Here is a 20,300-nt window from a genome sequence, read left to right on the forward strand (position 1 = left end):
TCTGGGAAGGAGAAGATCCTGTGATCCTTGAAACACATGCAGCTGGTGGAGAAAAAAAAAGGGACAGTGGTATTTAAAAAGACACATTTTATAGAACAATGGGTACACTCTTTCACTGTAAACCTTGCTGTTAACATTACATACACAGCACATGTGCTTTCGTTCCAAGGTTGCATTTTGCCTCCCTCCACCACGTGGCTAGCCCCTCACCCCTCACCTCTTCCGGTGGCTAACAGTGGGGAACAATTCTGTTCAGCCAGGAGGAACAGGCACCTCTGAATGTCCCCTTAAGAAAAGCACCCTATTTCAACCAGGAGACCATGAATGATATCACTCTGCTGAGGATAACACAGAGAGATAAAGAACGGATGCCAGCAAACATACACTGCAATGCTTTGTTCTACAATGATTCCCGATGTGCTACTGGCTTGGTGTGGTAAAGTGTCCTACCATGGTGGACGGAATAAGGCTGCCCTTCATAGAATCATAGAATCATAGAATATCAGGGTTGGAAGGGACCCCAGAAGGTCATCTAGTCCAACCCCCTGCTCGAAGCAGGACCAATTCCCAGTTAAATCATCCCAGCCAGGGCTTTGTCAAGCCTGACCTTAAAAACCGCTAAGGAAGGAGATTCTACCACCTCCCTAGGTAACGCATTCCAGTGTTTCACCACCCTCTTAGTGAAAAAGTTTTTCCTAATATCCAATCTAAACCTCCCCCACTGCAACTTGAGACCATTACTCCTCGTTCTGTCATCTGCTACCATTGAGAACAGTCTAGAGCCATCCTCTTTGGAACCCCCTTTCAGTTAGTTGAAAGCAGCTATCAAATCCCGCCTCATTCATCTCTTCTGCAGGCTAAACAATCCCAGCTCCCTCAGCCTCTCCTCATAACTCATGTGTTCCAGTCCCCTAATCATTTTTGTTGCCCTTCGCTGGACTCTCTCCAATTTATCCACATCCTTCTTGAAGTGTGGGGCCCAAAACTGGACACAGTACTCCAGATGAGGCCTCACCAATGTCGAATAGCCTTTTGGAAAGGCTTTGGGAGTACATCCAGGAGAGCCGCAAATGCCAGGGCAAATTAATCATTAAACATGCTTGCTTTTAAACCATGTATAGTATTTTAAAAGGTACACTCACCAGAGGTCCCTTCTCCGCCTGGCGGGTCTGGGAGGCAACTTTGGGTGGGTTCGGGGGGGTACTGGCTCCAGGTCCAGGCTGAGAAACAGTTCCTGGCTGTCGGGAAAACCGGTTTCTCCGCTTGCTTGCTGTGAGCTATCTACAACTTCATCATCATCATCTTCCTCGTCCCCAAAACCTGCTTCTGTGTTGCCTCCATCTCCATTGAAGGAGTCAAACAACATGGCTGGGGTAGTGGTGGCTGAACCCCCTAAAATGGCATGCAGCTCATCATAGAAGCGGCATGTTTGGGGGAGCAGCCGTTTGCCTCTCTGGTTTTCTGGTAGGCTTGCCTCAGCTCCTTAAGTTTCATGCAGCACTGCTTCAGGTCCTTGTTATGGCCTCTGTCCTTCATGCCCTGGGAGATTTTGACAAAGGTTTTGGCATTTCGAAAACTGGAACGGAGTTCTGATAGCATGGATTCCTCTCCCCATACAGCGATCAGATCCCGTACCTCCCGTTCGGTCCATGCTGGAGCTCTTTTGCGATTCTGGGACTCCATCATGGTCACCTCTGCTGATGAACTTTGCATGGTCACCTCTGCTGATGAGCTCTGGCCAGCGTGGCAAGCTGCAGGTGACCATGCAAACAGGAAATTGAAATTCAAAAGTTTGCGGGCCTTTTCCTGTCTACCTGGCCAGTGCATCTTAGTTGAGAGTGCTGTCCAGAGCGGTCACAATAGAGCACTCTGGGATAGCTCCCGGAGGCCAATACTGTCTAATTGCGTCCACAGTACCCCAAATTCGAGCCGGCAAGGCTGATTTCAGCGCTAATCCCCTTGTCGGGGGTGGAGTAAGGAAATCGATTTTAAGAGCCCTTTAAGTCGAAAAAAAGGGCTTCATTGTGTGCACGGGTGCAGGGTTAAATCGATTTAACACTGCTAAATTCAACCTCAACTCCTAGTGTAGACCAGGGCTTAAGTTCAGGGAACTTAGTGGCCCAAAAGGCAAAGTATCATGCAAGCTGTTTGGTGTCTCTCTACAACAAAGTCAGGGAGAAGAAAACTGAGCAAAGCAACACAGAGAAGATGTCGCATGGGATTGCCTTTGCTGAACTGATAGCATACGCTGAAGAGACAAAACTGAAGACTGGAGCCACAAATTCATTCAAATTAGCAGACCTCCCCAGGCTCTATACAGCTAGACTAGAACAGCTGGGGGTGACATTCACAACACTGAACTAAAATCACACATCCTTTCACGCATTCCAGATCTCCACGCATACAAGAAGGACATGATGTGCTCCTTGCCTTCAACCAGGATACTGGCATGCCCTCCGAAAAGCACGTGAGGAAGACTGTGAGGAAGAAGCACTTTACCTGTCCCAAACAGCAAAAAGTGTTTGAACGGACATATGCCAAATGAAAACACAATTAATGGATCATTTAACCCAGAAGGCCAAGCAAAATTTGTGCCTGAGTCACTAGTGGCTTTGATGTCCGTGATATTGGATGGTCCAAACATTAAAACTCACTCAGAGCAAGTTTCCGTTCATCCAGCGACTCTTATTTTGGCATAGTACAGTTGCAATATGACAGCAATATCCGTTGCCGTGAAGGAAAAGAAAGTTTGAACAGCAACAAAGCTTGAGAAATGCTTTCACTGGTCTGACACATGCACAGATGTGAAAAAGTGACCTAGTAGCTACCGTCTTTAAACTTGGATTGTCCATCTCCTACGACAGTGTTGGCCATCTCTACCAGCATGGCAAACAGTGCATGCCAACACTTCAAGGATGAGAATATATCTGTCTTCTAAAGCTTCCTGGTCGTCTGTTCACTGCTGTGGCTGCAGACCACAATCCTAGCTCCACCACAGCAACAGACTCCTTCCGCAGAACTGGGATCTCACTTTTTCAGCATCCCAGTACTCAAGTGGAGGGAGCTGTCTGTGGAATTCCCATCTTGGACTGTGAGACCAGTGGAGGAGACTATATCATCACTTCCTGAGTCTTACACAATTGTCCCTCCACTGATCGTGAAGAAAACCAGCACTCCCATCCCGCCTCAAATGCTGAAATCAAGACTGACTGTCAGCTGATTACCCAAGCCCTGCAAGGAGAATGCAGGTGGCTTGAACAATTAAGGCAAGCAGCAAGTCTGGATACCTTAAATGGAGATCCAGCCATTTCCAGGGCAGCTTACCATGCCAGCAAACAGCCAGACCCAGACTCCACCCCAGCTTCTTCCCCTCTTTCCGGATGACTCTATGTCTGTGGCAACTATTCGTCCCGCCATGGATGTGATAAGGAACACTGTACACCACGTAACCCACGCCAGGTGTCAGTGATCACTGTGGATCAGCCCCTTTTCACCATAACCAAACTGATACAGTGGTTGTAGCCTGCGGGATATGGAAAGGACAAATCTGTCATTATGCTGAGTGGTCTTCATCAGGAAATGGCAAGTCTGAAGCTGATTGGAGAGTGGATGGACGGAAGCCCTTGTTCAGGCCCAAGTGGCCTCCCCAAAAGTGGCTGACTCTTTGAAAGTGTCTCATGGAGTGCTTAATTTGTAATGAGAGGTGCCGGGGCTCAAGTAATTTTTTTACATTCATAACTGACGCGGCAAGTCTGGAGGTGCTGGGGCTATGAACTGCCAAGCCTAGAGGTGCCGGGACTCAGCTCTGGCACAAATTAAGCACTGGTCTCATGTCACACATGCTAGGTGTGCCGAGCAAGTAACTGCCAGCAGTCTTCAGAGTAACAGCCGTGTTAGTCTGTATTCGCAAAAAGAAAAGGAGGACTTGTGGCACCTTAGAGACTAACCAATTTATTTGAGCATAAGCTTTCATGAGCTACAGCTCACTTCATCGGATGCCTTTTCTTCACCCCTCTTCTTCCTGCCTTGCCTTTCCCAAGGCTACCCCCACCTTGCCCCAGACCCCCCACAATTCTGTCCCTGTCCTGGCCTCACCTCTGCTCCTTCTGCAGCTCCAGGGGCTCTTCACACACACCCTCCCCAACTCTGGGGAGGCTGCAGCGGGTGTTGCAGGGATGGTAGGATGGAAGAAGCAGAGGAACTGTCCTGTTCCAATTGCTCCCAGGAGCAGAGCGACCCTGAGCTACTGGGCTCTTCCTGCTCCTCCCCGCTCCCTCTGTGTCACTGTAGGGAGGCCTGGCCTGTTTACATCCTTCTCGCAGAGGTGCTGGGGCCCCAAGAGACATCTTGGGAGCTACGTGCTTTCTGTGCCGAGACGGGGCCCTGGGCACTGATATAAGGGGGCACTGCCTGCTCCCACTGGCCTCCCAGAGCCGCTGGGAGCTGCAGCACACAGAAGGGCAAGAGGAGCCCTAGGTGTACCCCATGTCCCCACGCTCACGGCAAGGGCAGTCATCCACCGTGGGGACAGTGGGTGCCGTGGTAACCATGGCAATGACTGACACCAGCATGGGGCTGGCCACTCTTTGCCCCCCACCGCTGCCACTGCTCCCAGGGCCCAGCAGCCAGAAAAGGGCTTCCCCATTGAGCTACAATCCCTGCTCCTGGAGAGAAGCTACCTCGGCACAAGCTTCAGTGGTGTGGGAGGGCGGAAGGGGCAGAGGCTAGGAGCCCCAGAGGATCCTTCCTTAGAGGTTTTTAAGGTCAGGCTTGACAAAGCCCTGGCTGGGATGATTTAACTGGGAATTGGTCCTGCTTTGAGCAGGGGGTTGGACTAGATGACCTTCTGGGGTCCCTTCCAACCCTGATATTCTATGATTCTATGATTCTATGATCTGGGCACAGCGAGGAGTGGGCCCACATGCTCAGGCACGCTCCCGCCAAGCCCCAGGAGACTGCTGCTCCCCAGAGATAGGCATCAGTCCACCTCCGGTAGGGTCTGAGCTCTGTAGGGTCCTGGACAGGGCCGGATTAACCTTTTGTGGGCCCAGCGCCAAACATATTTGTGAGCCCCCATGGGGACAATGGAGCATGGTGTGGGGGGGGCGGTCTCCGGAGCGAGGAGCTGGGCAGGGGTATGGCATGGCAGGGGCGGACCCATTCTGCCCAGCCCAGTGCAAGGGCACTCTTTACAAACTGGCAGTTGCCAGACGCACACTGAGCCATGCCGCACCACACATCCCCCCCTCACCCACTGCCCAACACTGGAACATCCCCCCCTCCAATTCCCTATGGCCAGAGCCCCCTCAGACCCACTATGCCCAGCACCCTCCCAGACCCTGCCACAAATGCACAGCGCCCTGCACACCATCACCCCATCCAGTGCCGCCCTGCCCACAGCCCCACCACAACTGCCCATCACCCCACACAGAACCCCCACTCCCTAGTGCCCCAACACACAGATCTTCCCCAGCCTCTCACAGCCCAGCAGCCCCCTAGGTCCCCCAGAGACCCACTCCCCCAGGCCCTGCCTCCTGGCTGCACTCATCGGCCCTGCTGGGAGGCGACTGTGTCTGCCAGGCTGAGCTGCCAGTGCAGCCAGGGCTGGTCCCGGGGCGGGGAATCACTCCGGGAGTGGCACGATCCAGCCAGGCCAGGGCCTGCCCCAGCCAGCCTCCCTCAGGATCCACTTGCCTGGAGGGGCCCAGCCAAGCCCCCCACACTGCCCCCCATCAACTGGCTGAGACTGGCCAGGCTTCTGCACCCGTCCCAGGCTGCTCAGCACCAGGGAGACAGGTGAGGCCGCACAGGTGGTAGGAAGCCGAGACTGCCCAGAGCCGGAGGTGCACTGGGGTCTGGCCAGGCTGTAGGGTGACCAGATGTCCCAATTTTATAGGGACAGTCCCAATTTTGGGGTCTTTTTGTTATATAGACTCCTATTACCCCCTCACCCCCTGTCCTGATTTTTCACACTTGCTGTCTGGTCACCCTAGGCCAGGAGGCAGAGAGAATCATAGAATCATAGAATATCAGGGTTGGAAGAGACCTCAGGAGGTCATCTAGTCCAACCCCCTGCTCAAAGCAGGACCAATCCGCAACTAAATCATCCCAGCCAGGGCTTTGTCAAGCTGGGCCTTAAAAACCTCTAAGGATGGAGATTCCACCACCTCCTAGGTAACGCCCATTCCAGTGCTTCACTACCCTCCTAGTGAAATCACTTTTCCTAATATCCAACCTAGACCTCCCCCACTGCAACTTGAGACCATTGCTCCTTGTTTGGTCAACTGCCACCAGTGAGAACAGCCGAGCTCCATCCTCTTTGGAACCCCCCTTCAGGTAGTTGAAGGCTGCTATCAAATCCCCCCTCACTCTTCTCTTCTGCAGACTAAATAAGCCCAGTTCCCTCAGCCTCTCCTCATAAGTCATGTGCTCCCGCCCCCTGATCATTTTCGTTTCCCTCCGCTGGACACTCTCCAATTTGTCCACATCCCTTCTGTAGTGGGGGGGACCAAAATGGATGCAATACTCCAGATGTGGCTTCACCAGTGTCGAATAGAGGGGAATAATCAGTTCCCTCGATCTGCTGGCAATGCTTCTACTAATGCAGCCCAATATGCCATTAGTCGTCCTGACAACAAGGGCACACTGCTGACTCATATCCAGCTTCTCATCCACTGTAATCCCCAGGTCCTTTTCTGCAGAACCGCCGCTGAGCCAGTCGGTCCCCAGCCTGTAGCGGTGCATGGGATTCTTCCATCCTAAGTGCAGGACTCTGCGCTTGACTTGCTGAGCCTCATCAGATTTCTTTTGTCCCAATCCTCCAATTTGTCTAGGTCACTCTGGACACTATTCTTACCCTCCAGCTTATCTACCTCTCCCCCCAGCTTAGTGTCATCCGCAAACTTGCTGAGGGTACAATCCATCCCATCATCTAGATCATTAATGAAGATGTTGAACAAAACTGACCCCAGGACCTAAGTTCCCAGGTGTGGCCGGGGTGGCATGGACCCAGGTGCGGCTCAGGGTGGCACAGACCCAGGAGTGGTCTTGCCCAGTCCAAACCCAAGCATGGACAGAGCGGCCCGGCCCAGCGTCAGTCCCAGCCCGGGCGGCGCGGCCTGGACCCAGGTGCAGCTGGAATGCCCCCTCCCCTAGCCAGAACCCAGCCCTGGCCCTGCTGGGGCCAGGGAAGGGGCGTCTATCCTGCAGCCTCAACCCCGGAGCTGCTGCAGCGGGGAGAGCTGGGGGTGCGTCCTCTCTCCCTGCCGTAGCCCCGGAGTCCCCTCCCACATTTGGTGTCCATATAGATACAATTTATAATCTTTTTGAATTTTCCCATTGGTGACTATCATTCCCTTAGTTGTGTCAACTGAGAATTTAAAGCACCCCGTGTTTCACCACTCCACGCCCTTCTGTGACAGGGTGCTGGGCAAAGGGTTGCAGATTCAGCCCTCTGTCATGCCCACTCCTCATTAGGGGAATAAATTAGAGCAGGCTGGAGATGACCTGGCAGAGACAGCAGCTACCTAATTAGCCTGGGGCTGCACAAAAGCCTCAGGGGAAGGAAGCCAAGGGAGAGCAGAAGGAAAGGGAAAGGAAAAAGGAAAAGGCAGGGAATGGAAACAGGGAAGTAGCTCTCCCCTCCTACCTGCAGACGGTGAAGGGTTACTTGTATGTGGTGAAATGGTGGTGGGAACAAGCCTGAGAATAAAGTGCACCAGTGGTTACTAAATCCCAGGTCTCAGAGTGACTTTGTGAGCTTAGCAGAGGCAGAAGCCAAAGGGGCCCTGCTGCACCCTGCTACAACTTCCTTAGACCTTCATTTACTTTTAGCAGCTGTTGCAGGGTGTCATAAATATAAAGGGAAGGGTAAACCCCTTTAAAATCCCTCCTGGCCAGAGGAAAAATCCTCCCACCCCTTGCACCCCACTTCCTGGGGAAAGTTTGGTAAAAATCCTCACCAATTTGCATAGGTGACCACAGACCCAAACCCTTGGATCTTAGAACAATGAAAAAGCATTCAGTTTCCATAGTGACACTCATGTCTGACCCTGTACTAAGGGCCCCAGACTTTGACAAACCGTTCCTAGTAACCACAGACGCGTCCGAGCGTGGTGTGGGAACAGTTTTAATGCAGGAAGGACCGGATCAAGAATTCCACCCTGTAGTGTTTCTCAGCAAAAAACTGTCTGAGAGGGAAAGCAACTGGTCAGTCAGTGAAAAAGAATGTTACGCCATTGTCTACGCCCTGGAAAAGCTACGCCCATATGTTTGGGGACAGCGTTTCCACCTGCAAACCGACCACGCTGCGCTACAGTGGCTTCATACCGCCATGGGAAATAACAAAAAACTTAATCGGTGGAGTTTAGCTCTCCAAGATTTTGATTTCGAAATCCAACACATCTCAGGAGCTTCTAACAAAGTGGCTAATGCACTCTCCCGTGAAAGTTTCCCAGAATCAACTGGTTAAAATCATCCTTGAGATGTGGAAAATATTGTTAGTCTTTATGCACTTGGTAGTATATTTAGAGGTGCATGTGTCTTATTAACTCTGTTTTTTCCTAGAGCTCCAGGAAGAAATCCCAGCCAGCGTTTCACCCTAGCTGAGATTTGGGGGGGGTGTCATAAATATAAAGGGAAGGGTAAACCACTTTAAAATCCCTCCTGGCCAGAGGAAAAATCCTCTCACCTGTAAAGGGTTAAGAAGCTAAAGGTAACCTCGCTGGCACCTGACCAAAATGACCAATGAGGAGACAAGATACTTTCAAAAGCTGAGAGGAGGGAAAAAAACAAAGGGTCTGTGTCTGTCTGGGTGATGCTTTTGCCGGAGACAGAACAGGAATAGAGTCTTAGAACTTAGTAAGCAATCTAGCTAGGTATGTGTTAGATTATGATTTCTTTAAATGGCTGAGAAAATAGCTGTGCTGAATAGAATGAATATTCCTGTCTGTGTGTCTTTTTTGTAACTTAAGGTTTTGCCTAGAGGGATTCTCTATGTTTTGAATCTAATTACCTTGTAAGGTATTCACCATCCTGATTTTACAGAGGTGCTTCTTTTCTTTACTTCTATGAAAAGTCTTCTTGTAAGGAAACTGAATGCTTTTTCATTGTTCTAAGATCCAAAGGTTTGGGTCTGTGGTCACCTATGCAAATTGCTGAGGATTTTTACCAAACCTTCCCCAGGAAGCCCTGGCTGGGATGATTTAATTGGGGATTGGTCCTGCTTTGAGCAGGGGTTTGGACTAGATGACCTCCTGAGGTCCCTTCCAACCCTGATATTCTATGATTCTAAGTCGGGGGCAAGGGGTGGGAGGATTTTGGGGGGAAAGACGTGTCCAAACTCTGTTTTTTCAGGAACCCTGATAAAGTTTGGTGGTGGCAGTGGAAATCCAAGGGCAAAGGGTAAAATAATTTATACCTTGGGGAAGTTTTAACCTAAGCTGGTAAAAGTAAGCTTAGGAGGTTTTCATGCAGGTCCCCACATCTGTACCCTAGAGTTCAGAGTGGGGAAGGAACCTTGACACAGGATTTCTGGGTTTTCCCCACGGGGTGGTCGCTGGTGATCAGAGGGATGCCTCTGGCTGCTCAGCTCTCTTTCGGAAGATCATTTGTCATGATGTTGAAGAAGGTAGGACTGATGACGTGCCCCTGTGGAGTGCTGGTGTTTTGTGCCTGTCTACTGGCGCAGGCTTTCCCAGCTCTGACCTGCATAGCTCCACCTACACATTCTTCCTTTTATATGCATGGTAGCCACTTCAGCCACCCTCTCTCTGTTTCATAAACTCCCCTCTCAGGCTGCTGAACTCTCATTTATAACACCAGAGGCAGCCCCACCCTTCTTCTGACATCAAACTAGGGTGCCCCTTGACTGGAACAGGAGCGCTGAGCCCCCTTTCACTGAAGGGGCCAGCTAGCCTGTTGCATATCCCCATGTCCCTCTCACACTCACTCGTGCACATGCCCCTCCTGTCTCCAGCGCAGTGTTTCTGACATTATTCTGGTATCCCATAGACAGACAGACAGTGAGTGCTCGTTTACACACTGTAAAAAGCTTTCCAGTCCAATTCACATGCAAATAGGTGACCCTGTGTCCAGGCCCATCCGATACCATGGGTAAGATGAGTTTCTGTGTAGACTTGGAAGCTTCTCTTCCATGGCCAGAGGCTGGTCCAATAGAAGGTATCCCCTCACCCACCTTGTCTCCATTATACAGAACAATTGTAACATCACGTGTGTGGCTGAGAACGTACAACAATGACACCCCTCACTGGAGTATCTGGGCTCCTCACATGACTCGTAGCCCCTGGAACACCTCTCTAGCCCTGGCACTCCCCCTCCGCTGTCTGTTCAGTTGTGCATGATCTAGGTAAGGTCCCTCCCAGCGGCAAGGCTGGGCTCTGAGGGGCCCGAGGGCAGGTTGGAGCATGCAGGGCATGTCCCGGGGCACTCTGCCACCACAGCATCTCCCTAGGCAGCACCAGGCTGGTTCAATCGGTTAAAAGACTTACAAACACACGGCTGGCTCTGCGCTGAGCCTGTTTGCATTCTCGAGAAGGCTATAAAAAGCAGCTGAGAATGGCAGGCATGCATGTGCGTGGGGGGAGTGTGAAGCAGGATCTCCACCTTAGCCTGAACTAGGACACCGCAGACACGGCTGACATACGAGTAATGAATCAGGAAAGGCTGTGTCTGCTCTTATCGGGACGTTCAGACCATGCAGGGCTGCGGGCGGACCCAGAACACGGAGGAGCCCAGGCTGGTCCACTGTACAAAGGGGGCCTCAGCCCCGTACGCACGGTGCCCGCAAGCTTCTATGCCTGTTGGTATGAGACAACCCAGATCCATTGTCCAAACCTCCCGTGGAGGGGTGACGTGTATCAGCCCCGGGGATGTATCAGAATCCAGGCAGCCGCTCCCCCACCACACCGGGTCCTGCTGGGGACAGGAGGGAGGAATTCTTAGTGTCCCTGGCGGCCTTGGCGAGCTCGGGGCCCATTGACCCGAGCACTGTGCTGCAGACAGCATCCGGGCCGACGGGGAAGGTGGGGTTCACTGAAGACACATTGCCTAAGACTGCCGGGGCTGCCTGCATTAGCATTAGCCTGCATGACCCAGGAGGTCCCTTCCCAGCCTGTGTCTCATGGTCCTGTGGCTATAAACCCTTGCATGGAGTGGCCCATGCGTACTGCAGCCCGAAAGCGTTTCCGGCTCCAGGACTTGCATGGTAACGAATCTGAGCTTTGCCGTGAACACTTCAACAGGAGCAAGAAATGCCCCCACGTCCCCAGAGACTGTCCCACTAACCCCTCCCCCAGAACAACCAACAGCCCCCTGGCACCTTCTTGAGCCTTCCTTCATCACTCGGCATTTATTGGGGCATGGCACCATCTGGCCTCTGGGTGGCAGCAGCCTCCCTGTGCTGGGGCTGCCGGCTCGGGGTAAAGAAGCCTGGGCTGCTCAGGTTCCCCCAGGGGTGAATTTGACCCAGAGCCGACAGCTGTTTGCAGGCTACAGGAGAGGCTGGTGCAGGAGTGTGGCTTTCACAGGGGAGCTGAGCGTTTATATAATAACATCCGGACACTGCACGTGACGCTCGCCCGCCAAACCATTTGGTTTGTAACCTTTTCCCGAGCCCTGCGGCCTGTCGCCAGGCTCCTCTGACTGCAGGCAGCTCAGCGGCTGTCCTGACCTCCTCTGCTCCCCACTGCATGCATCCAGTGCAGTGAACTGTAGCCCACGAAAGCTGATGCTCAAATAAATTAGTTAGTCTCTAAGGTGCTGCAAGTCCTCCTGTTCTTTTTGCAGATACAGACGAACCCGGCTGCTCCTCTGAAACCCGCCTGGGAGTGGCGCTAGCCTTCATGGGCCGTGGAGTGGCTAGGGCCGTGGTTTTCGACGGGGAGCTCCGCAGACTGTGTCTGGTATTTCCAAAGGGCTCCGCGCTGCCCTGCGAAACTTTTCAGGGGCCCGCAAATGAAGAAAGGTTGGAAACTGGTGCCCTGAGGGATAGCAGGCTTCCCTTTGGTTAAGAGACGAGCAAGACACACAGAGAAACTTCTGGAGAAGCGGGCGTGGACGGGGCAGATACTGGCTGTGCTGGGTTGGGTGGGTCCATGTCTGGCACCTATGGAGGCTTTGACTGATGCCCCGTTGGCTCCCCCGCCTGCCCCGGGGATGTCATTGGCATTGGGTTATAACGCAATGACGCCCCCGAGGTGCGTGTGCTTGTTGGGACCAGGCCGCAAACACGAGGCTGGCTGGCTACCCTATCCAGCTCCCTAAGGCGCTTCTCCAACACTCATCACAGCAGTGCCTGGGCGCTTCCCTGGTGTGTGATTTACCCACGGTCCCGCTGCCAGGCTGGAGGAGTCCTCGGGGTGGTTAGAGCCTGGACAGCTGAACAGAAGGTGGCAGACCCAGGGCTGGCACCTCCTGGGGTGCAGTCCCCCCAGAGATTTGGGGGTTCCTCTTTGTGGGTGTGGCACGACCTGCCAAGGCAGGGCTGACTGTGGGGCAAGGCTGGGATCTGACTGGGGGGAAGAGCCAGAGGGGAGAGGACTGGAGGAAAGTTGGCCTCAGCAGAGAGTGCTCAGGGCTAGAGAGGAGGGGAAGTAAGAGCCGGGGAGCAGAAACTTCCTTGTTCACGCTCTCTTGTGCCTTGCTCTGCAGACTTCCTCTGGCCTCATTCACTTCCTTCTGCACCGGGAGCGAGCAGCAGCAGCGAGCAGCAGCGGCGGGCGCCCCCAGCCGAGAAACACCCGGGTCACGGCGCCCCCCCCCCCCGCCGCCCCGAGATATGAGCCAGGGTGAGTCCTGCCTCCCCGCAGCTCCCCCCGCCTTCTGGGAGAGGGGGTCCGGGCGCGCCCCTTAGCCCGGCGGGGGCCGCGTCCCCAGCTGTGCCAGGCGCCTGGCAGAAAGTGTGTGGGGAGCTGTGCCGTGCGCCTCTGGAGAGGGGTCCCGCTGTGCCGTGCGCCTCTGGAGAGGGGTGGGGGGTCCCGCTGTGCCGTGAGCCTCTGGAATGGGGTGGGGGGTCCCGCTGTGCCGTGCGCCTCTGGAGGGTCCCCCGAGGTGGGTGCTGATGCACTGTCCCTCTGGAGGGGGGGTCCCCGCGGATCGGGGTGAGTGCCGCTGTGCAGTGCGCTTCTGGAGGGGGGGTCCCTCGGGGTGGGGGGCGCTGCTGTCTGTCCTCTGGAGGGGGGGTCCCCGCGGATCGGGGTGGGTGCCGCTGTGCAGTGCGCTTCTGGAGGGCGGGTCCCCTCGGATCGGGGTGGGGAGCTGTGCAGTGCGCCTCTGGAGGGGGGGTCCCCTCGGGGTGGGGGCGCTGCTGTCTGTCCTCTGGAGGGCGGGTCCCCTCGGATCGGGGTGGGGAGCTGTGCAGTGCGCCTCTGGAGGGGGGACCCCTCGGGGTGGGGGGCGCTGCTGTCTGTCCTCTGGAGGGCGGGTCCCCTCGGGCGGGCTGGGTGCCGCCGGGTGGGGTGTGTTGCGTGCCTGGTGGAACGGGGGCCAGGACGCTTCCCAGGACCCGGCTGCAGTCAGCAAAGCGGGAGCAGGAGAGAGCCTGGGGGAGAAGCAGGGGTCGGGCTGTGGGGCTGGAGTGACGGATATGGGGGGAGAGGAGGAGGAAGAGTTTTCACCAAAGGCGCCTGCAACTGACAAGAGCTACTGCTGTGTCTGCCTGTGAAGGAGGCCCGGGGAGGCTGAGCCGGGCTGGGCTGGGCCAGGCGAGGCTGACCTGGGCCAAGCCAGGCTGGGCTGCACTCTGAAAAGGAGCAACTCCAGGAGGAAAATGGTGAAGCAGCCAGCTGTGAGGTGCTCCTGTCTGGGCCACTGCCTCCTCCAGGGTGGGCAGGGTGCAGGCGGCCTGGGCAGACTGCCTGGCTCTGTTTCTTCTGGGAGAGAAGGTCTGTCCTGAGAACACAGCCTGCCCTGTGCCCTCCCCCACAAGCCTGGCACTCCCCTCCCTCCCCCGGCCCTCTTCCCAGCCCTCCTCTGAGCTAGGCTTGGCTTTGGCCCAGAGCAAGTAGGAGTTTCCCTTGTGTCCCTTGTTGTTGTTAGGTCAGTCCGAGCTGGGCTGCAGGGAGCTGGGCGGACTCATTCTGTGCCAGGCGAAAGTGGGCCTGGCCCTGGGGTTCTCCCTCTGACTGCCCTGAGCCGTTCTGTGCCAAGCTCAGCCGGGCTGGGCCCTTCTAGTGCTAGAGCAGGCAGCATGTTGCAGTCAGAAAGTCATCAGAGTTTGTTCTGTGCTGTTCAATCGGAAAGCGGTGGGCTCCTCCTGGGTATCTCCTTGTCTCGGGGATGGGGTGTATTGGGTTGGATCGTGGCCTGGGTTTTGTTCAGAAGGGGGGAGGGGAAGAGAAGATCCCCTCCCAGGACTGGGAGTGGATTTGATTCTTCATTTTCTAAGAGATCTGCTCTGTGGATTATTACGGGGAAATCTCCTGGCCTGTGCTGTACACATGGGTCCCTTCTGGCCTTGGAGCCAAGGACTCTGTGTCTATCCCCACCCTACTGCTGGGGTCTTCCCCCTCACCATCCCAGGCGAGCTGAGACCATGTGAGCTGGGCTTAGATGCCCTCCGTGGGCTATGCTGCCTTTTCATGAGGTCAGATCATTTTGTGTGTTACTAAAAGGCTAAGAATGAATGTCTGCAACCTCCCGTTTTACTAGGGATAAAAGTGGGCATCAGACTGCAGTGACTCAGGCCTGAGCTCGGATGGACGGGGCTGCTAGCAGATGGTTTGAGATGGGGCAGTTCCCAGATTATGCCTGAGTGGATGCACCCATAGGGTCAGATTTCCTGGGCTGATATCACCAGTGTCATAGGCTACCAGTGGTGGTGATTTGACCTGGAGTCGGGGAGGAGGGAGCCGGAGATCTGAGCTCATCAGGATGGTGGTGGGGAGACGGCCCTGCCTGGAGAATACAGACCCCCTTAGAATGAGAAACAGCCTTCAAATAGTGTAACAAAGCCAGGGCCACCCCAATGTTATGGCTGGCACCGCACTATGCAGCATGGCTGCTTGGAACTTTGTGGAACCAGCATAGATAGACCTGACCCCTGCCTTTTTAGTAAAGGAGAATCACCACTAGCTACTTGCAGTATAGTGCACATGACACACAGCTTATAAGTTCTGAGTCTGTCCAGCAGAGGGCAATGATGTGCTCACTCATGCGCATTGCATCACAATGTATTTAAGGCCTGTTGCATATTTTTCCAGACACAATAAACCTTGTACATTGTACTTTTGCACAATGCATTTTAAGTTGTTGATGCTGCAGAAGAAATAATCCTGAGGACCTGGGTGAGTAACTGGCTTTTGACCGCTAGGTCACTGGTTCGAATCCAGCCGGGATCAGACGGGATGGGTGAGAGTGGAGGGGTGAATGGGAGGAGAGCTGGAGGCAGGCAGGAGGGAAGAGATGAGAGACCGTGGTTCACCTTGCCCAGTAGCCTGTTTCTGACAGTGGTGGAGCTTCAGGAGGGGCGAACGGAACAGAGCTGAAATAAGGTGGAGGCAGCTCAAGGGAAAAGTGAGACCAGACCGTTCCCACCTAATGTGAGCATGTGCTCTAAACCCCAATGCAATCCCTCCTCTGAGTGGGGTGGTTTGCTGCAGTGACTGTTTGGTTGTTAAGGAAGTCGCTCTCTGTCCAAGCGTCTGCAATTCTATGGAACGAGGTTGCCCCTGGGTTCTCCTTGTTACTGTATGGTTACGATTATTTCATCTCTTTGGAGGGCACGGCGGGCCCCCTCCCTTCCCTTCCTTGGGCAGCCAGGGGCCGGTGTGTCATAATTAGAGGCGTTCCAGTGTAGGAACGGCCTTGATTCTCATACTGGTACTTCACAGTTCCAAGCTGCTTTCTGTGTTCAAAGCCATGCACGCTCACGAGCAGCTCAGAGAATTAGTAGGCTTCTCTGGGGCATGGAATGACCGTCCCACCTTGCATCCCAAGGAGTTTGCAAACACAAATGAATGAAACCTCCTGGTCCCCCCGGGTGAGGAAGGGAACTATTATCCCTCTGGCATTACTGGTTAAGAGTCTTTACATTGCTGTAGTGTCTAGCAGCCCCAGTCAGGATGGGGGCCCCCTCGTGTGAAGACCCAGACCCTGCCCCAATGCCGTCAACACTTAAGATTATGCTTAACTTGAAACATGTAAGTCCCATGGAACTACACATTTCAATAACGTGAAGCATGTGGATAACTATTTGCAGGATTGGCCGTTATTAGTCTTAAAATAACTATTTAATTTTTAAACCATTTCAAATTGCCTTTCTCTCTCTATATATATACATATACATTTTCCTATTTTGTGCATAATTAACACTAGAATTTCATCGGTTTTAAACCCTGGACTTTGTCCCTTTTTCATAATATTCAAGCTCAGCTTTCTCTCTATTAACTTATTTCTAAGCTTGACCTTTCTTTTTAGCTATTCTTGGCCTTTTCGGTTTCACTCTCCCCTTTGTTTAGTTTCGAACGCTGGCTGTGTCACTTTCTGTCTTTTTTTATACTTAATTCTAGCCTTACAAAAGTTTGTCTTGCCTTTTTCTAAAGTTGAACCCTTTGCCTTCTGCTCCTTTTTGTAGTTAACCCTTTGATTCTTTTTTTTAAACAAAAAATATTTCACCCTTGATAGTTAGATACTACAATGATGAGCATTGTACAAAACCTGACAGTAGACTGAAAGATAAAGCCGTTGCCAAATGGGATGTTAGTTCACAGATCTGTAGATTTTTAAGGCTAGAAGGGACCGTTCTGATCAGCTAGTCTGACTTCCTGTATAACACAGGCCAGAGAAACTTGCCCTTCATTCCTGCTTTGTGCCTGATAACTGCGAGAGGGATATGTGTGTGTGTGTGTGTGTGTGTGTGTGGAACTATGGCAGATCTTTTAGAGAGAGACTTTCAGTCACCACTGAGTTGTAGCTAAAGGTGCTTGGAGGACTTTATCAAAGCAGACAGGAAGAAAGTGACAGGGTGGGTAGTTGTGAGACACATTGGCTGTAAAGACGGTGGATTTGATCATGAGCAATAGCTGGGGTCGTGGTGACCAGAAGATCAATTCAGTGACATGGCTCTTGGGTCCATGTGTAGCAGATCTCAGGAGACCTCTCAAGAGGCTTCTGGCATGTGCAGGGAGGAGCCTATGTTACCAGTAACATAAGGCGATGTAAGAGAGAGGTCCTGGAAATTAACTTTAGATTGCTGGGAAGACTGGTAGGTCTAGGGCAGGCATGGTAGCTGCGGAGCAAATGTAACGAAAGGTAGCAGTTGATAAAAATAAATGAAAAAATTAGTCAAGAAGAGCTTATGTCCTCCAAGCCACAACAGCATCCTTCCGAAAATGGAGCTTCTTTCTGTTGGCTGCACGCGGGCGGGAGCAGGTAGAGTGTTAGATAGGGGTTGGGACGTTCGGGGAGAACCCAGGCAAAGACATCAAAACAAATCACAAGGCGTTCTTTGAATGTATCAGAAGCAGGAAACACAGCAGAAAAGCAATCACCCCACTGGGCGCAAGTCCTTTTTCACCTTCAATTTCAAATCTGTAGCAATAGCGAAGTCCCTAGTGGACTTGGTGGAGTCTCTGTCATGTCTCTCCTTTTCGAGGTTCAATTCTGCTTGGTGCAGGGTTTTTGATTGGTTGGCAGGGCTTAGGGGGTTCAGCCTGGTGACTGTTATTCAGATGATGGAGAGGCTTTTCCAAAGAGGAAGAAAGTTTGGCAGTGTCTCGTGAAGACGGTCAGTCTCTGGGTTCTCCTGAGCTCCTCTGGACAATCGTTCCACAGGCAGATCCCCTGGACTGAGAAAGTTTGACCCCAGTGCTCATGCGCTTCGTGATCTGCATTGGCCCAGAGGAGCGCAGCTGTGGTGGTGGGTCACAGATCAAAATACAGTCTTTGGTGTAGCAGGGACTTGATCCATTAATTGCTTTAAATTAGGGCTGAGTCATTAAACGGGCCTCGGAAGCCGACTGGGAGCCAGTGGAGGCATTTGAGCATGGGTCTGAGGTGCCCATGCTGGTCTGAGCCATGGAGGTGGGTAGCTGGAACCTGCCCGGCAGCTTCACATTTAGTTTTGGTTACAGTAACCCGGCCTGGAGGTGACACATGTCTTGATCCCCATGGTCACATCTCCTCCGGGAGGAAGGGACAAGGTTTCCTAACGAGCTGGGGGCGAAAGAAGGCGTTTTGAGGAGTCAGACAGGGCCCTGAGTTTCTCGCCCTTTTGATGAATTGGGTCTGCACGCCTTCCATGGAAGGTGGAGGCAGCTGTTCTCCTTTCTGACCAGCAGCACTTCAGCTCTCTGGCACAGCTGGAGAGGGAGGACTGGAGCCACTGGGAGACTGGGCCGTCAGCTCCGGCTGTGTCAGGTGGGAGAGCTAGCAGTACCCTGGTCACAGGCTGTAGAGGCCCGGTGGTAGGACCGTGAAGATCTTACTTGAGTCCATGGCCACAAGGAGGTCACCTTTTAGTGCCCCTAGATCTCTCTGGAGGCATCCGGGATGCTGACTGACGTCACCTGTTGGTGGAGCATGGTGGTTCCTACTTTCTCCATGATCTTGCCCGGGGCTGGGAGGTTGGAGAGGGGATGGTCCACAGTGTTGAGTTCTGGCTCCTTTCAGAAGGGGAGCGCTGTTGCATTTTTCAAGGAGTTGGGTGGCCGTGCTGCTCTGAAGGAGGCGCTATTTCCATTAGAAGTGGGTTTACCTGTTCTGTACTGGCTGGCCATACTGGACTAGTCCTATGTTCCTTCTAGGGTGGAAGAGAACCTAGAAGTCCTGCTCTAGCCACTAGCCCACACTCCCTCCCGGAACCTATAGTAAAACCCAGTCGTCCTGGCTGTCAGACACCTTCTCTAGCCTCTCCTTCTCCTCCCATGGAGATACAGGCGGCTTCTAGTGATTGCAGGTACTTTTCCTACCTGACAGAGCATGAGCGTGTGTGTGTAGCAGAGTGGAGCTCTCTGTATGGCCGTTCATTTTCCTCTTCAGAAAAGGATTGGAAGGGGGGAGGCGGCGCAGAGCCAGTTTATTTCCTGCTCCACTGGACCCGTAAATACAGTGTGTTCGACACCTAACACAACGGGGCCCTGACCCTGGTGGGGACAGCTCGGTGCCCCGGCAGGACAATATTTCATAGTACTGCACCCCAGGGGAGAGACCCAGGCCACCCCTTCGGGGGCTGACAGGTGTCCGAAGGCGGAGTCCCTGGAGGATCGTGAGTCATGGCCCCAAGTCGCAGTGGTGTGCAGGTAACCGTCCGATGGGAGGGACCCTGGGGCCGAGAATCCCAGGCCTCAGCCCGGGGACTCAGGCGCAGGGGGCTGCTCGGCAGGGGTTAGTGGAAGGACTCAGTCCGGCGGGGAGAGAAACGCAGTGGGCAGGCCCCATTCAGGAGGATGCCAGGCTCCTTGGTGTGGCCCCAGCATTCAGCAGGTGGCATGTTTTCCCTCCTCTGGGTGGAAACCCCCCGCCTGGGCGGAGTTCTTGGCAGGGGCTGAGGGTGGATTTTGTGTCTGAAAAACAGAGAGAGGGTTTTGCTTCCCTTTTCTGCTGAGTGCGAGATGAGTTGTTTTCCCTCCCTGGGTGGGGAGGGGGAGTCGTTATGAATCACCCGCCAGGGTCCTGGCCCCAGCTTCCTCTTGCTGATGCGGCACCGGGTGAGGATCATTGCTGGGCAGAGGAAGGAGCCCTGGGGTGTTTTACCTCCCTCCAGCCCCGTGCAATCCTGCTGCCCCCAGCAAGGCCTTCAGGGCTGGGGTGACACGTGTGCGGGCAACAGAGGAGGCAGGGCAGCGTGAGGGGGCTGCGGCCAGGGTGGTGATGGGGGGGGGGAGCTGTGAAAGGTCGGGGCACCATGTCTATTGGGCATCTGTGGCCGGACTCTGGGGAGGGCAGTGTGTGTAGTGTGGGGCAGTGTGTGAGGGGGGTGTAGAAGGAGGGGGCTGGGGGTGGGGTGGGGTGGGGGCTGTGTGTGGGGGGGGTGTAGAAGGAGGGGGCTGGGGTGGGAGGTGGGGTGGGGACTGTGTACAGGAGGGTGGGGTGGGGTGGGGGCAGTGTGTGAGGGGGGTGTAGAAGGAGGGGGCTGTGTGTGGGGGGGGGTGTAGAAGGAGGGCAGTGGAGTGGGGGTGGGGGCAGTGTGTGAGGGGGGGTGTAGAAGGAGGGGGCTGGGGTGGGGGTGGGGTGGGGGACTGTGTACAGGAGGGTGGGGTGGGGTGGGGGCAGTGTGTGAGGGGGGTGTAGAAGGAGGGGGCTGTGTGTGGGGGGGGGTGTAGAAGGAGGGCAGTGGAGTGGGG

General features: G+C 54.0%; 1 protein-coding gene across 1 annotated transcript in view; it reads left to right on the plus strand.

The window, feature by feature from the left end:
* The first annotated feature begins 12,663 nt into the window (after positions 1 to 12,663).
* Positions 12,664 to 20,300, plus strand: part of RHOG (ras homolog family member G) — a 29,806-nt gene continuing 22,169 nt past the window's right edge. Inside the window, exon 1 of the mRNA XM_073333140.1 lies at positions 12,664 to 12,806. The gene's annotated coding sequence lies outside the window, so the exon portion shown is untranslated. The remainder of the gene's footprint in view (positions 12,807 to 20,300) is intronic.

The sequence above is a fragment of the Lepidochelys kempii genome, chromosome 1 (assembly GCF_965140265.1).
Source record: "Lepidochelys kempii isolate rLepKem1 chromosome 1, rLepKem1.hap2, whole genome shotgun sequence".
Classification (NCBI taxonomy): Eukaryota; Metazoa; Chordata; order Testudines; family Cheloniidae; genus Lepidochelys; species Lepidochelys kempii.